Consider the following 12,119-nt stretch of genomic DNA (forward strand, 5'->3'; position numbering starts at 1 on the left):
ACTGTGAAAGGTATGTTTTAGCTTTCCCATGAGACTTATTTAGGCAAACTCATCAACTGGTACGCGGGCAACTGGAACGCTTCAGTAGCGAATGGTTTATAAAAATGTTCCTTACCGTAGAGACTTACCTAGGAGACGGTACATAATCTGAGCGAGTTATTGCTTTACAGTCAGTAATAGAATAAAGTTGCGCCTTCCACAAATTTGATATTTGGCTATGCTGATAAAGTTTGGAGTTGTGAGCACGAAGAACTGTGACTAAACATTAGTTACATATTTAAAACAGTAAAAATAAGAAAACGAATACGAACAAATTAAATATTTAGTAGTTGCATTCGATGTGGAATTAAAATTACAGGCAGATGCAATGTATTGTTTGAGAAAGTTTGTACAAGTGGTTTTCATTACCAGTGTTATAAACCTACAAAAGATAGAATTATTTGTCGAAGAACAAACGGTAATTTTAAGACGCCATTTACGGAAAGGAATACAGGGTGATTCAAAATTGGCGTCATTCTTCTGGATGCGTTGTCTGGGGGGGTGTTTTGCGAGTACAGGATAAATAGAAAAGAAAATTAATTGTTTTCAAAATCTCAGATATTTGCGAAAAACTAGATCAGAACGATCGCAACAATGTTTTTCTAATTAATATGCCTATTTAACATTACGTAAATACCTGGTGCTTCCTAATTATCAAAAACTCCGATAACCATGGATAAACATAACGTTCCCCGAGTGCTGCCATCTTTTTGGAGCAAATAAGTGCTATAGCTAAATCCGCCACAGCTGTCATCCAAAACCACCTGTTAAAAATTATGTGTCATTGATCAATACTATTTATCAAATAAAATACTATTAAGTTGTTAAATCACAAGAAATGTTCGTTCTGCCCGTTTAACTCCAAACTTGTATGTCCCAATCTCTTTTCCTGCACTTTTGGCCGCAGTGTGGGATCACATTTTGAGCAGCTTCTCGTATTCGGTTAATTAACTGCTGCTGCTCAATTTGTACCGGTATTCGGAGGATCAGATATTTAATGTGCCCTAGTGTACTGTGTATATTATCTACTTGGTAGGAGTGTAGACCCTTCCTTGTAGGAGTAATCCGAAGATTAATTATCCGGGGTTTGAAAAAGTGCAGTTGTTCTGCAATGCTTCAAGTACGCCTGGAATTCTCTGCTGCAATTATCTCCAATACCTGTTCCTCTGGATCTAGAACCCGAGTACATTTAGATTGTCCACTATCTGAGTCAATTCCTGGAGCCACTCGTCTAGTATCTATTATCCACTATCTTCCTGCAGCTAATCTCACCTGTACCTAGCGCTTTGCTGGTGTATGTTCTTACATCTTCTGTTATGTTACTGTGGTATTTCCCCATTACTAATTGCATATTCGGGAATTCGCTGTTGGTGTACATTTTGTGAAAGGAGGGAGTACGTCACAGTGTGACAAATGCTTGTTATTATTGGCAAAATCTATCTACTTGTAATTATTAGCTACTGACATAAAACATCGTCGCCGCTTTGAATTTTTATCAGAAAATTGCAAAAAAGAACTTTTGTTATAAAAAAAATTGAGAAAACTAAGTGTGGTGTACTGCACAAATTTTTAATCTAAAAATGAAAAGTTATTATTCATTTGGGGATAGAAATAGGCAATGTCGAGATTGATTCAATAGATCCTAGGTTTCAGTCAACCGCCAATTGAACTCCTTAATTTCTCTAGATTAAATCTGTTCAAATACTGTCTTTGTTCTTTGATACTGAAAGTGTACACTACATGTAGAGGGAACTACATATGTCTGCCTCTATCGGCGAGTCGCAACTTTTGGGTGGGTGTTGGAATTACATTTTATAAGAAATAGAGGCAGGAAAAGGGCATTGTGAACTCTTATTGAGACTTTTATTTATTGTTTATAAATGCATTAAAATTATTATGATAATTAATGACGATAGTTTACAAAATTGTTAGCTTTTAAAAAAACATATGCGTTGATTAATTCGAATCAAAGTTTCTCTAAAACGGTTGTTTGCAGGAACTTTTCATAATCCGTTTTTTAATCCAAAACGATAGAAAACTTGACTTTTTTGACGTTGCCTAAAAAGGGGATTTAACTATGCCCAAAAACGTTATTTCTTTTCAGAAGAGAAAATTACCTGTAGCTGACGCCTTCTGCCGATTGGGGTTGCTAGTCCCCCGTTGGACACCGGCCCAGGTGGCAAATAGGGGAACGCCTCCTAGTTATGAGTGGTACCGGGCAAATGAAATACTCGGGGCGGACTAAAACTAGCACTTCAAAGTGGCAGCTAGATGATCCAGAACTAACAACAGGCAGATTAAAATGGCTGTGAATTAGACGACACCATGCGGCGTGGTGATAATCACATAAGTGATGCATGTACAGCCGTGTAGCAGACAACTAACCACAAGTTCAGAAACCACTAAACTAACACTTCCCTAGGAAATTCACAAATCCGATGCTCCGAGAGACAAAAACAATGGCCCTCATGCATCTGTTAAATGAGGAGAGGGCACGAAGAATCTACCGGTAGAAAAAGGATTGGAACATGCAATGTAAGAAATTTCTACAAAGTGGGTAAGGCTGCAACTCTGATTAATGTAATGGATAGATTCAAGATATACATACTGGGATTCAGCGAGGTAATGTGGCCATTTGTGGGTGCGTGTGTGATGAGGATTAAGAAAAAATGCTATTCTGGAGACGAAAGCATACAAAATAAAAATGGTTGCAGGCCTTCTGCCAGTGTCAAATAAAATACAGTTAATAAAAATAGACGGTAGAGCTGTACGGTGAATAACCCAAACTAACTCAAGAAGTCAAAGTACAGAAGGGGAAATAGAACAATTCTACCAGGACTTAAACAAATAATATTACAAAGAAAGAAAAATTAAATCAAAATAATACTGGCAGACGTTAACGCCAAGATTGGAGAGGTAGGGATGACACAGTGGGTGGGAATAGCCTTGGAATAAGAAATGAGACAGGGGACAGATAGTACCTACAGTTCTGTAAAAAAATCAGTATTGTATAATAAACAGCTTTTTCAAATTACCAACTAGACGACTATACACGTGAAAATCTCCATCAAATGGAATTGATCGGCGCATAATATGAAATCAAATCGATTATATAGTTTATTGTTATTGTTACTTGGTAAATTGTCTATCTAATGACGTATTAATATACAGTCACGTCCAGTTGAAAAACAAAAGTTATATTGCGTTAAGAAGTTTTAGATTAAAGTCCATATTGTTAACACCCTGTACAATGTATTGAATATTTTGGTTCAATATAATTCTTAACGGAATTGTGGTGATCGAAAAAAATTATTTTCTGTATCTTTAACTGCTTTTTTTTGCTTCTACAATAAATATTTAGATACCATGTTTTTGAACAAAAATTTACTAAAATGGCGATAATCTGCCAACGTCGCAAATAAGAAAAAAACAATTTACGGTTCATATGCAGCGTTTCAAGCTGTATTCCATGAGCTAATAAAAAATGGGTAGTTCTATTTAAAAAATACACTTTGATCTTGCCTCGCTTTTCTGAGACACTCTGTATCATATAAAATATTTTTTAAATGTGCGCACTCTGTGCGCCAACAACTTTTAAATGAAACTATTTTTCTGAACTTCAACACCAACGGAAATAATAGACTCTCACGCACTAAAAAAACACCCTGTAAGTGACCTACATATTTTTTATAGTTCGGGAAAGATCACAAATGTATAAAATTATGTGATTATCTTAGAATCACTTCGACTTACTCATGAAGATTTTGTCAAGCATCACACAAATATTTTTAATTTCGAATTAACCGTAATTCTTGGGTGATTTCAAGCCAACGTTAGTTGACTCCAGAAATCAATATAAGTCAGAGATTAAGGCTGTAATATCTCGTGGAATATAACAAGTTTTAGAGATAATAGTAAACAGCCGTTCAAATTGCCGGGAACATTATTTTAGAAGAACTAAGAATATCTGTTAATTACTGTCATATTATAACTATAATGAGACATTTTTAACGATAAATCTTATTCCCGCTCAAAATACTTTACAAAACTAAAGTAGCATTTAATTGCGATCACTTGCATAACATTGCGTTGGACATTTTGCACTGAGCGATAATCGTTGAACTGCTCCACGCTCATGTTAGAAAGGTTATTGAGATGACAAATTATTTTTGATTTTAATCAAGGTCATTTTTTTTTATTTGCCTAGTACATTTACAATCTGTCCGCTAAACAATAATCGTATGTCATTTTCTCACAACAGGGAACAGCATATTTAGATGTACACCCAGTCGCATACACCTTTATGACGTTAATTCAATGAATTAGTTATCTTTAGGGCAAGTTAATTTGTCTGCACACCACGAGAATGCATCACAATTTAAATCTTCTAATCAAATCTGGAGGTTTAAATATCTTTAGTCTTCGTATTTCAGGTTGGCTGGTCATCAAGTTAGCTGTCAATTGATTTGGATGTGCACTAATCCTGTCTTTGTATTTGGCACTAACTGTACTGATTTCCTTTTTGACTGTTGGGATGTTAAAATCTTTTCGGATGATCTCATTTGGCATAAACCATGGTGCATTCACCATATTTCTGAGCATATTTGCTTGTACTCTCTCCAATATTGCAATATTTGAATTGGATGCTGAACCCCACAGTTGAATTCCGTATGTCCAGACGGGTTTAATTATTGACAAGTAGTTTATTTTCTAGTAAGAGTTTCGATTCTTTAAAAGATTTTTTTTTTAAATTTTTCTCAGAGATCCATTTGATAAAAATAAAATACCAATCAGCCAGTACATTTTCTGATATTGTAGGTTGAGTTTGAGTTGAGCCAGTTTTCAATTTTTGTGAGGTTTATTTGTAGTAGTTCTGAAGCTATTATAGGATTTGTAGGTGATGTCATGATACCAGTGTCATCCGCGAATGTGGCTGTGGTATTTTGCTCCATTGTTGGCAGATCTAAGGTGTATAGGACATATAGAATCGGCCCCAAAACACTACCCTGAGGCACTCCTGCCTCTATTGAACATATTCCTGTGTACTCATTTTGAGATTTTAAGATAAAGTGTCTATTGCTAATGTAGGTTTTGATTAGTTGGTACAAGTCGTAAGGAAACATCTCTTTTATTTTGTATAGCAATCCAGGATGCCAGACCTTATCAAATGCCTGCGATACATCCATGAATACTGCAGAACAATATTTTTGTCTTCAAAATCTTGACTAATTTTTTTGACTATTCTCTGGACCTGCTCGATGTTCAAGTGCTTTTCGCTAAACCCAAATGGATGGTTAGGTATTAGTTTTTTTGTTTGAATAATTTCTTTCAGACGCTTTGCTGTTAGTTTTTCGAATACCTTTGAAATTACCGGAAGCAAGCTTATCGGTCTATAAGAAGTCACTTCTTCTGGTTTTTTCCTGGTTTTGGTATCATGAGTACTTGTGCCACCTTTCATTGGAGAGGAAAGTAGCTAAGTCGTAATATAGCATTAAAAAGAATTGTAATTCACTTGACTGTTTTGATAGGTAGTTCTAGCATAATTTTACCGGTTATTAAGCTAACATTCCCACCGATCACAATCGTCTTCTAGCGGCAATTAAGGCAGAATTTAAAACAATAAAAATAATTAAGAAATAACTGAAAGAAGAATTTACTATCAATCAACTAACGGAAGAAAAACATAAAGACTTGAACAGAAACCATTAAAGTTAACACAAACGTCTGAGTAAGACAAAAACATTAACAGCACATGAAAACGAATAACAGAAAATAATATGGCATAAAAGATGAAACAACCATGGATGACTGGGGAGATTTTGAAGACGATGGAGGAGACAAGAAAGTACAGAAATAAAAGGAATCAATATACAAACAAATACACTAAATCATCAGAATAAAAATCGAAGAAGAAAATTATACCTGGCTAATCGAAAGCTGCATAACAATTGACTAACTAGAACAAGGACACGATTCATTCAAATTACACAAGAAAGTAAAAGAAGCTGTTGGAATGACGAAACAAGCTTCTTCGACTTTCGTTGAGGATAAATGTGGAGACCCTTGCTGGGCATAAGAAGATCAAATGGACAGATGAAGAGAATACGTAAAAGAAATGTTTCAAGACCAAGAGAGACAGAACAATGGTGTGCAGGGGGCGTATACTGGACCTTATATCACGAAACAGGAAAATACCAAAGCAGGATAAGAGCTACAGAATAGAAAAGCGGTTTGAGAAGATTTTATATATATATTTTTACTACCTATTTACTAAAATATATAAAACAGGGAAATTCCAGATTACAGTAACAGACAGGACACAACGTTACGGGTTTGGTGAATCATATGTTAAAGTTTTTCCTCCGAATGATACACAGTAGAATATATAATAAATTGAAACTCAAATTGATTTTTGGGAATGGTATTGAAACCAGAGAAACACTCTTTTCAATACTTGACTTAATGGAAAGATGTAGGGATCTCAAATAGGCTTTCAAAACGCTTTCCATCTGTTCAAACCTGATAAACTATTGAAAGCCTTAATATCAGGTGATACTGACAATAAAGATGTAAGGAACATTTCAAGCCTCTTTCAAAAACAAAAAGATAAATTAGGATTTAAAGCTAAGTGTCTGAAAAACTTAATATCGAGAAGGAAGTCAGACCAGGTTGTGATCTTTCACCTTTACTATTTAACGTCTATTTGGCGGAGTTATTTAGGAAAGCGTTTATAGATACTGTACCGTGGATGGCCGATGGCCAATTTCGCAGTAGTATTCCTGGATACTTTCCAGCCATCGAGCAACTTGTCCTTCTGGATTTTTAAACTGCAACAACCATTTTAGAGAAGCATGGTCACTCCTCAAGAGAAATGGCTGCCCATACAAGTACTTATGGAAATAGCATACGGGTTTTATCATTGCCAATAACTCCCTCCTGGTGACGCAGTAGTGTCGTTCTGGATTCGATAGAACTCTGCTGTAGTAAGCGATGACTTTTTCCTCGCCATCTTGCAATTGTGAAAGCACAGCTCCAATGGCAGTATTGCACGCATCAGTGTCCAGTATGAACATATCTCCTGGTTTTGGATAAGATAGAACCGGAGACGAGCTGAGAGCCCGTTTCAGCTCTTCATATGCACAGTCTTCGCTCCATTTAAAAGGACGTCCATTTTCTGTGAGTTGGTGTAACGGCCGTGCTATTTGTGCAAAGTTTTTAATAAACTGTCTGTAGTAGGAGCAAAGGCCTAAAAAGCTCCTTATTTCTTTTGGTTCCTTAAAACATTCCAACATCCCACTGTGTCTGTTTTCTCCGGATCAGTTCTTATGCCATCTGCAGATATTTTATGGCCCCGGTAACGAGCTTCGTTTTGCAATAATGCGCACTTCTTTGGGCTTAACTTCCGGTTCTCAGCTCTTAATTTGTTGAAAATGTGCTCGATGTTCTTAAGCTCATCTTCAAAGGTTTTTCCAAGTACTATAATCCTTGTAATACGGTCTCCATTAGACGCTCAAAAGTTGCTGGAGCATTGCAGGGTTCAAAATGCATTACATTAAACTGCCAAAGTCCAGTTCCAGTTGAAAAAGCAGTTTTCTCTTTGTCTTTGGGGTGCATTCGTACTTGCCAATATCTGCTCTTCAAATCCAGGGTGGTAAACCATTTTGAGCCCCACAGTGTGTCAAGTGTATCGTCTTTCTTCGCGATGTCGTTAAGCCTTCGGTAGTCAACGCAGAATCGGCTGAAACCATCCTTTTTCTTGACCAGCACTACGGGTCACGTCCATGGACCTTGTGATAGTTCAATTATTTTGTGCTTCTCCATGTCTGCTGACATATGAGCTAATTCTTCCTGCTTGGCAAGCGGACCTCTTTGAGGAGGCAGTTTAACTGGAGCAACATCGCCAGTATTTATTCGATGCTGAACTACATCTGTCTTGCCGAAGTCGTCTTCAGAGAGTGCAAACACGTCCAAATTTCTTTCCAGAAAGTTGACCACTTGGTGCGCCTGAACTTCGATTAGGTTTTTGGAAGACTTGTCTGCCAAATCCTTCAACGCTTGAGGGAGGATCTTGGGTACAACCCTTTAGCAATGTAAATCTTCACAGGTAACAATCGTGCATGCCGGTTCCCAGGCACCAAGTGTCTCTCCTTTCTGCAATGGTTGGATATGCTCGGTTACGTTCATCAAACGTGATTTCTAGTTTTTGATAAAGTTCTTGGGAGCACAATACCTTTTCTGCATAATTGTTATTCAGGATCCTCCATCCTCCTTCCATTATTACGACATTCTCGTCAAACTCGTCTTTACAAGTAGCCAAGGTAATCAGTTCAGTTTTTCCCGGAATTTCGAAATCTTCGAACAGTTCAATTTTTCTAGCTCCTTGGGCATATGCCGTTGGGCTCGTAAGAACAATTTCTTCATTTCCACATCTTAATACTCTTTGAGGTATGCCCAAGATAAAACGTTGATTTTCCATGAGGTTTAAGCCAAGTATAACATTATCCATAATATCCGCAACAAGAACCAGGTGGGTAAAGGTAATACTGCCTTGATGGGTATGTGCTTTGATGGGTATATTTTCTCTATTTGCTGATTTCGAAACATAGTTCATTCCAGAACTTCTTCTTTCACTCCATTGGCGGCAATTAAAAAGTACATCAGGTCTTACGATGGTGTGAGTTGAGTCAGTATACAAAATTATCTCAGTTTCTCAGCCACATATTGTCTCTGGTACTACCAAGCTGTATCCAGTGTTCTTGAGCCTAGAAATCGTAACCTTGATAGTAGATGGTGGGGCTTGGTAGCACCTAGCCAGCTTTCGCCCCTCAAAGCTGACTATTTGGAGTTTTCCTGCTGTCTTCCTGGAGAAGCGGTTCTGCGTTCAAAATTTCTGGTCTTAAAATTTCGGCAATATTTTTGAATTGGCCTTCTCCTCCGCAAGTCCAACAGGTTGGCTTCTCTCTTAGTTTTTGGCGTCTCTCAAAGTCGCTTGGTCTTTGATGATTAATATCACCTGACTTTTGAAGTCTCTGATTTCGAAGTTCCTCTCTAATCATTTCTTTTATCAATTTTGCTTGTTCTGGTTCCTCGCCGTCGTCATCACATCTTATAAACCTAACTCTTGATTGACGTCTGGTGGCGATCTTGGCAGCTTCATATTCCATAGCACGAGCAAGTGTTTGCGCAAGGTCTTTAGCGTGGTTTACCCGTAGGTGCGTTGATATTTCCGAATCATAAATTTCATTAACAAATGCTCCGACTGCTAGCTCTTGAATGGTCTCTTCAGGTAGTGATGTAAATGTTAACCTGACTAGACGTAGAATGTCCGCTTCAAATTCTTGCATGGTTTCACTATTCTTTTGTCGTCTGCTTCTAAGCTGGGTTTTGTAGACTTCTTTCAAATGTGTCATGTGTGTCATGTCACCATACCTCATTTGAAAAATTTTGAGCTTGGCATTGTTCTTACGTTTATTTTGTGGTATTGATCGTAAAATTTCCGTTGCTTCGCCTCGTAGGGAAATAATAAGTGCTGTTGCCTTCTCCTGATCATTCCACCCGTTAACTACTGCACCGGCTTTAAATTGGCATAAATATGTGGACCATGCGACTTTACCATCGAATGTTGGTGGCTTCAGTTTACTGCGGCTTGAAGATTGCGCCTCGATTTTTACTGTATCAGATCCACTATTGTACCTGGTTACTTCTTGTCTAATTTCGATTATTTCTTCTTCCACATGTGCGTGAAGTCGGCAGATATTTTTATCAACTTTGTCTTGAAAGTTGATGTTTTTATCTCTAACATCGTTCTGAAACTTCGTATTGTCTTCTTTCAGAATCTTCTGGAACTTGACACTGTCTTCCTCGATGTTATTCTTTCTCTCTTCGAAATACCATGAATTTTGATCCCCCCATTCCAAACGTGAGTACCCCAGGCCATTTTCGTTACAATACCTTGTATGGTATAGTGATAAGTGGACAGTACATTAACAGCATAGGATACGGCTATTCCAGCAGATAGCGTTGAAGCACTGCAACGCCTAATGGACCGAGTAACGACAGCATGTGGCGAAACCAAACACAAAGGAAACAACAAGGATCATTGTCAGCAAATACCCGAGGAGGAAAGTCGGAATTAAGGCCGACGGAGCAGAGCTGGAAAACGTATGAAAATTAATTTACCTTGGACGAAATCTTGATGAAGCTTGGGGCTACTCGCTAGAGATAAGAACATGCATAGAAAAAGCACGTTTAATACTTAAAGACTATGTTTCCGCTACTGTATGGTGTATGATGTATGGTGTTGAGTCGTCCACAATGACAGAAACAACACAAGAAAGAATAAAATCATTCCAACTCTGGTGCTATCGGAAAATGCCTAGAATATCATATATGACTCACACGAGTAATGCGGAGGGTAAACACGACAACAGAGCATATGCACCACATAAAAGAAAGGAAACAATATTGCGGTTATATTATCATAAATTAAAAATAAGAACTGTCTTGGCTTATCATCTAGAGGCAAATGAATCGCAAGAGCGGATTGAGAAGAAGACGGAAGAACGATAAATATCACTTTCGTAGATTTATCTACAGCAGCTAGAAGTAGGGGATAGTACAGAGTAGGTGGGCAAATCTAATGGCCAACGTCCCTAAGGACAAGGGATTTTAACAAGGAGATGAAGAAGACGCCCTCTCCATGTAAGAGCAAAACCAAGATCAAGCATTAGTTTGTCATGTTACAAAACCCCTATAAATCAAGTTTCGTCCACATATCGATATTATTTCACAAAGTACTGAGAAGAAACAAAAACAAATCTTTTAATCTCAGTCGAAATTATCGGACACATTTTTTTGTGTAATGCACCTAAATTTGATTTATAGTTGAATAAAACAGAAATAGATCGCATAGCAAAAAAAGATGCTTAACAACTGTTATTAGATAAATTTTATCCTAATATGGAGGTGAGTTTCCAGCCAGTTTAAGTAAGTGGTCCTATTTCATAATTCTACCGTTAAGAGGTAGTAAGTTGTCAAATTAACCAAATAATTACTTTGAAATAATGCTCAATAGTTTTATTAAAATTACGTTTTTATGAGGTATTGTCGCCGAGAATTCCACTGTATGCAGTCCTTCCTAACTGGACCTGACTAGAATCTAATGAAGAATAGTGCCAATTGCCAATCGCCCCTTATAAAATAATTTGAAACAAAATGTTTGTCTGACTAATGAATGTGAAGCTGATTTAATGCAGTTGCTATAAACGCATTAGGCAAATTGTCAAAGGAAAAGCTTAAAACGACTATTAGTCAAGCTAGTCGCCAAGAAGATAAATCAAATCTGAACATTTTTGTTCAATAGCCGAATAGGTAGGTATATCATTTTTCGCAGCTTTCAAAAATTTCTCTTATAAATTTCAATAAGATTCAGGGGTTCATTCTTTTCGGGAGTTTAGCTTGACTTTTTGTACATTCCTCACGTCCCGAGTTATACTGAACAATGTGAAAGTAAAATATTGATTAAGAGTATGTAAGATAATATATAAAAGCGCTGATAACACGTACGTGGACAATATGAAATAACCCAAATTAAGCATATGATTCAACTGGTATTCAATTCAATTGGGTGCAACTGAATTGAATACAATATAATGAGTTTATAACTATATACAGTTTGTACATATAATATAATAATTATATATACTTTGTATTGTTAAAATGCTAGGCTACCAACAATATGTTGTTTTCCACTAAGTGCCAAATAGTCTGGCATATAGTTTGTGCCATAACATATCTCAAACATACTTTAAAGCAAGGGGTAACTTAATGTGCTGCTAGAGAGTTGCTCCTTTCATGTGCTTGCAGTGATGATGAATCACGCTGTAAAACATTCTGATGCCCTAAAGGATTTAAAAACAGAGGCTACGTACACTCCGCAACTGAATAAATCTATGTCAATAAAGTCACTTTTGAACTGTGGTTCAAACGTTTGTCTACTTTCGTCAAAATGGAGGATACTGCTGACGCTGCAGTTATAGCCGCAGCGGTGCGAGTTTTTAGTTGTGTGAATGGTTTACTCA

This window comes from Dendroctonus ponderosae, unplaced genomic scaffold (assembly GCF_020466585.1).
Source record: "Dendroctonus ponderosae isolate FM_Combo_2020 unplaced genomic scaffold, Dpon_F_20191213v2 Dpon_F_20191213_1, whole genome shotgun sequence".
In the NCBI taxonomy this organism is placed as follows: Eukaryota; Metazoa; Arthropoda; class Insecta; order Coleoptera; family Curculionidae; genus Dendroctonus; species Dendroctonus ponderosae.